The sequence below is a fragment of the Coenobita brevimanus genome, chromosome 22 (assembly GCF_032717465.1).
Source record: "Coenobita brevimanus isolate Jiangsu-jjx chromosome 22, ASM3271746v2, whole genome shotgun sequence".
Lineage (NCBI taxonomy): Eukaryota > Metazoa > Arthropoda > Malacostraca > Decapoda > Coenobitidae > Coenobita > Coenobita brevimanus.
The window spans coordinates 45,141,804-45,148,492 of record NC_136975.1 but is presented as its reverse complement, the minus strand read 5'-3'; positions in this window follow the sequence as shown (position 1 = coordinate 45,148,492).

The window sequence follows — 6,689 nt, the reverse complement described above, 5'->3', positions numbered from 1 at the left end:
ATGGGAACATTTTTGTTGTGAGTCTGCCCCCAAATGTGACATCATTAATTCAGCCAATGGTCCAGGGAGTCATCCAGAAAATTAAGACTTACCGTGCTGCTTTTGCTAGACAGCTGTTGAATTCCACGCTTCCAGTGCATGAATTCCAAAAACAGTTCACCATCAAAGATGGACTTTTCATGGCTGCCCTAGCCTGGCAAGATGTGGTGCAAGGAACTTTGCAAAGATGCTGGAGAAAGCTGTGGCCAGGTGCAATGTTCCAGGAGGAACAGGGTGACACAGAGGAGTTTGTTGGCTTTGGGGACAAGAGGTCAAGTGAATACAAAAATATTGTGCAAATTGTTCGAGGTGCCCCACAGTCCCATACCCTAAGCTCATTGACTGATGATGACATTGCTGAGTGGGTGGAACAAGACACTGATACACCAGTTGTTCAAGTGCTGACCAATGAGCAACTAATTATGAGTGTGACAAATCATGAGGCCATGGAGGCCCAGGATGTTGAAAGTGATGATGAAATAGAGGAAGATGAGCAGGATAAGGTCACCTGGAAGGAAGCAGCAGAGGCCTATGGAAAATTGTTACGGTTTGTTGAGGGCTCATCTCATTTTAACAGTGGTGAAGTGATGCAGTATCACATCATGTTCAGGGACTTCCAGACTAAAAGGGCAGCATCTGTGAAGCAGACAACTTTATTTGACCTCTTTAAAAAAGCTGCCAAGAAAGCTACATCTTCTGCTGCTCCCTCCTCTCCATCACCAACAGCAGTCTCTGAACCTCAAGCTCTACTGTCGCAGCAACAGGGAGAAGAGTCCTTAGAGCCTGTTGCAGGACCCTCTACTGCTGGGGACTTCTTCCAGCAGTAGCAGACTCCAATCAACCCCTTCTATTGTACATATGTAAATAAGGAACCTACTATAAGTTTAGGTAAGTGCATGTGAACTTGTAGGCCTACTGTACCATCACATTAATATACAGTATGTTCACTAATTTCTTTTATTTTTCATATTCATGTATAGTACTGTATTCATTAAAGTATTGTACAGTATCAAACAGTATACAGTACTCTCTCCAAACACATTTGTAATGATATGAGTAGTGATCATAGTGTTCACCGAAACATATAAGGTACTGAGTGGGTAGGGTTTTTGATAATTCGGCAATTTTGATTTTTCGGCCCTTGCCTGGTCCCATAGATGCCGAAAATCGGAATTCTACTGTATATATATATATATATATATATATATATATATATAGTTATATTCATTATATACCGGTATGTTATTTTAATTTAGTCCAGTTATGCTTATTTTCATTTTATTTTTCTTTACAATATTTTCATTGTATTTATGTTTGGCTTTTCACAAATTTGAGGTCTGGTGGTATAGGCACTTCTCATTCTAGCTAAGTTAGGGATGATTTTCATATCACTACTTTTCCCAAACAGCTGCTACTGTAATTTGGAAGAAACTAGAAAATATAGCTTGATAGGTAGCATTGGAACTTTGGTAGACAATTTTTTCATTAACTTGCTGTGGACAGTTATAGAAAGAACATCAAAATTCTTTCATTGAGTTAAATTTACTGTACAAGAATTAGTTTTAGAATAGACTCAAGTTGTTTGGAGATATCAGTGCTGAAAATCATCGTACATTAACCCTTTCATTACAAAGCTAAGGTTAATGAGGCTACCAGTGAGACAGGTTTATTATAGTTTGCCCCGTGGGACATTGTTGGGGAGTACAGTAATCCCTATACTATCTGGACGCCCACTATCTGGACTCCCCACTTCCCGGACGTTGTGGGCCTGGACCTTCAGAACTCAAAAATGGCCAAAAAAAGAGAAAAAAATCCCCTCAAGATCCTAATTTTTTCCCACCCGTAATTTGAAATTGCCGTGCGGCGCCGAACAGGCCAGCTGTGTTCACACTCGGCCCCTTCACCCCTTCCTTCCTCCCCCCTCAGGGTTGCCATTTGGTATTTTTCACTATCAAATGTGGGCCAATTTGGTTTTGAAAAAATCATTTGGTAATGAATCGGAATAATGCATTACCAAACGGATTTTTCACATGTATGAGGATACACAGGATGGAGATGGTGGATTGTCTGCTCTTTCTGATTAATCTGCTAGCCTACATAGTGTGAAAATAAACATGTTAATTATAAGGAGAGTGATTAATATTCCACTTGTATATATAATTAGTGAAGAATATATGCTTGCTTTACGAATTTGGCAATGAAGAGTTAAATTTGGCAATGAAAATTGAACAGTTTGGTAAAGTGGCCGAGTTCCGATCTGGCAACCCTGCTCCCCCCTCACCACCAGTTACCGCCTACCTGTCATTGTGAGTAGATGCTTATCGCAATGGATGCCGCACATGCTCGTTTTTGTGAATAAACTGCAATACTTCACCACTAGACCACACAGGAATTTACAGTGTTGTGCAGTATTAAGAAATTAGAATTTAGAGTGCAAAGGATTAACTGTGGAGTGCAAACTGGCATGGTGCAATTAAGAGCAGAATGTGCAGTGTTAAACACTTATAACTCACAGTGCAAAGAATTACTGTAAGTGCAGCACAACACTGGATTACTGTACATGCTTCAAGAGTTTTTCACCACTGCCAAAGCCTTAGTGAAGGCGGCCACAGACGTGCTGTAAGTACCCTGTACACTGCTAAATATTTTCCGTTACCACTTCTAATTCCTCATTCTCTGGTTCCTTTTCATTTATTTCATGCTTTATGTCCATTTTGAATAGGTTCTTAAATAGGTTTAAATAGGTGCTGTGCATGTCTGGTAGGGAGTTATTTAGGTGGCTTTCAAAGTTAGGCTGGGTTAGGGTCTTTAAGTACAAGTCCAGGATGCTGGAGCCCACTATCCGGACAGGACCACTTTCCAGACATGCCTTTGGCTCTATTACATCAGGTAGTGGAGGGATTACTGTATTATGAATTTGGATAGTTGGTTTCGACTGAGTACTTGAGGGTTTCTACCTGAGATATTGGCTAGCCATTTCTTGACATTATCGTCCATGTGTGTTAAAAATTTTATTTATCGGGATATGTCTTCATACTTTGGTAAAAGCTTTGTTTATTAATTGCTGCTAATATACTGTAGTTCTAGTTCTTAATAGGGGCTGTTTCATGTTGAAACCATCGAAGATAGTTGAATCAGATTAGTAAGATGTGCAGCGGTTGATTATGTTGGTCAAACTCCAGTTTGGGAGTTAGATGAGGAATGTGAGGGTGATGATTTTAAGGGTTTGTCTTTCCATAGCTTTGGTGGTGTGCATAGCTGATATACTGGCCAGTATGATGACAGACAGTTGGATGGTTGCTTAGTTTGAGTATTTGTTGATGACTGCTTTCTCCCATATATGTGGGAGTTGGTTAGGTGCCCAGGAAGAAGCTGGGATTTAAGGTAGGATTTTTATGGCTGTGGGGTGTGGCCTTTGTAATGAATGTTTGTGACCTAGTCTGGTCCTGCTGCTTTGGAGTTCTTTGAATTTTTTTATTTGTTGAACTTGTGATGAATGTAGGTGGTGGTGACTCACCATCATCCACTCACTTGATGTAGTGCTACCTACTTCTTCCTTAGCCTTATTATTCTTTTGCTGTGCCTGCCTTCCTCTCTTCCTGTTTCTCCCATCTTTCCTTATTGCATTTCTTTCTTGAACACAGATTGTTTAGTGACAGTAGTTGATTTTGTTCAGGTAGGTTAAGTTAGGGTGGGGAGGTAAGATTGGTTATTCTAGGGTAGGATACAGGATTGGTAAGGATTGGTAGAGAGGGAACCTAATCGGTATAGTTTATGAAGTCATATTCTGAGTATTGCCCTCCATAGAAGATGAACTACTACTTTTAAAAGTTTATCATAATTAGGCTTAATTACTTTACCCAACATTTGTTGTAATTTAATTGCAGTATATTATATATGAAAGACTGACAAAGGGGGTGTATGTACAGTATGTGAAGTGGAGGAAGGGAGAGGGAGGGAGAGACCGAGGATGAGGTGGAGGGATGGAGTTGAGAGGTATATGAGGGAGGGGGGAGTGAGGAGGGGGGTGAGCAGTCAAATGGTGGGTGACAGAATGACCTGGAGGCATTTTGTCTGCGGCCACCCTTTGTGGGATTAAGGTGTCAGGCTATAGATAGATAGATAGATTTTATATACAGTATTTAAGATCAGTAAAATATAAAAGTAATACATTGTAATGTTGAGATAATTACCAGTCATCATCATTATCAGCCAGACCACCTTTCCTTCCCCAAGGTGGGGTAAGGTGGGGTCCAGAGAGCCAGGAAAATTTCATTGAATGAGATACTAACCAAAGCTTGCCCAATGGGGTGCTTCTGAAAAGCCTGGTATTCCGGTAGATGTCACCACCAATGGGACTAACACAGTCCCCGCGCTGTTTGAAAAGCATATTTTTCTTTCTTAAATATCTACACTGTTGTGTGAAACTGTGAATCATGGTAATGCCATATACTGTAATATAAATAATACAAATAGAACACGTATGTATAATGTAGCGGGAATTGTTTATATTTAACTTTTTTTTTTTTTTTTTTTTTTTTTGTCCGACTCTGGGCAAAGGCTTCAGGGCCTATATCTCAGGGGCAGTAGCCTATCCCAAGGCCCAGTAGTCCTCCTGTACCTCCGCATGTCGCCACTTCGGCACTAACACCCACCGTCCATATTGAATACATGCTAGGGCTGTCTCATACAGGACTGGTGTATTGGTATTAGCGGGGGTACTTGTATGACATGTCGGAGGGTCATCTGGTAGATCAGGAAAGTCTGCTTCTATGAAATTCAAATCCTTAAACTGTTCCCTGCCCCAGCCGGGATTCGAACCTGGGTCCATCAGGACTGCAGGCCGCCTCTCTACCGATTCAGCCACCGCCAGATGCCATAATCCTGTAAGGGGTGGATAATTGACTCTTGAGTTATTTGTTTTACAGGGAGGGGGCACTAACCCTCCACCAACCCACTTGCTGACACGTAGGGAGCACGTATGGTTTGGTTATATGGTTACCACCCAGCTTTGTAAATGGTTTCTTGGCTTACAGGAAACCATTTGGCTTGTCACTCAGTGTAAAGCCACCTGTAATGGAAAGAAAAGCAATAAGAAGTGACAGGAAAGATGGGAGAAATAGGAAGAGAGGAGGGCAGGCACAGAAAAAGAATGATAAAGGCTAAGGAAGAAGTAGGCAGCACTACACATAAACGGAAATTGAATTATCATTGATGGCATGTGATGGCTGTCCGCCATTTCAGTGGTCCTGTATTATTTAATTTCTGCTACATTTAGTGCAAGTTAGGTTCTTAATACATAGTTTGTTCAGACTGTAAATTATGCCTAGTAGGTATCTTAACTCATTCAGTCTCTATGTGGGCAGAAATTTAATGTTGAGTAAATACTGGGACTCAACATTTTGCTCACTCCCTTCACGCATGCGCACAAGACAGTCCAGTGTTTAAGTTTTTTCACGAGAGATTTGTTTTCAAAACAAATGCACGAGGACTAATCTATCTATCTATCTATTGCCAGATGCCATAATCCTGTAAGGGGTGGCCATTTGACTTTGAGTTATTCGTTTTACGGGGAGGGGCACTAACCCTCCAGCAACCCACTTGTTGACACGTAGGGAACACGTATGGTTTGGTTATATGGTTACCACCCAGTGTTGTAAATGGTTTCTTGGCTTACAGGAAACCATTAGGCTTGTCACTCAATGTAAAGCCACCTGAAAAGGAAAGAAAAGCAATAACAAGTGACTGGAAAGATGGAAGAAATAGGGGAAGAAATAGGAAGAGAGGAGGAATGCTTAAAATAATACAATTTAGACTACTTGTAGTCTGGTTAGGTTAAAGTAAGGTACTGTAATTGCTTTGGAGGGTCTGAGGGGGCAACACCACGGCCTTCTCAAACCGTGGCAACACAGGTCTTGTGGTGTGTGTGGGTGAAGGGAGTGAGCAAAATGTTAGAGTCCCAGTATTTACTCAGCATTAAATTTCTGCCCACATAGAGACTGAATGAGTCAGGATACCCACTAGGCGTAATTTACAGTCCGAACAAACTATGTATTAACCCCTAAAACGCGGGTGTTTACAGTCGATCCCCCCCGAGTGGCGGGGTTGTATCGCGGTCTGAGTACCTGTAGGAAAATATTCGCCAAAAATCAAAGATTAACCCTAGAACATTATACTTGGTATGGCAGATAGTACTTACATTTAGCTTTCTCCAGAGACAGGTGTTGAGCCTTCGTGGACTACCCAAGGACTTGTGGAGACTTGCAAAGTTGGGTAACCAAATTTTCACTTTCACACCTCCAGCAACCCGGTTTCCCCTCTACCACAGCCTCATTCTGTCACAGTAAACTTTATACTACAACGTAAAGGTAGTTAGGAATCCGTATTTGTACAATAAGCACTGAAAATAAGGCTAAAATCAACGGAGCGTACGGCCGACATGCACTGTGGCGGCGGTTTTCCCGTCACTCAACAAACATTTCCATTTTCACAGCTAAAAACATGTATACTACATTATTTTCAATCATATTACTTCCCAAAAGATCACCACGGCACGCTTTTTATTCTGCCTTACGTCCGCCACTTTATTCTCGTTCCTGTCGGCCGCTTGCACTGACTGGGAAGAGCTAGAACTCGCTATAATCTCACTT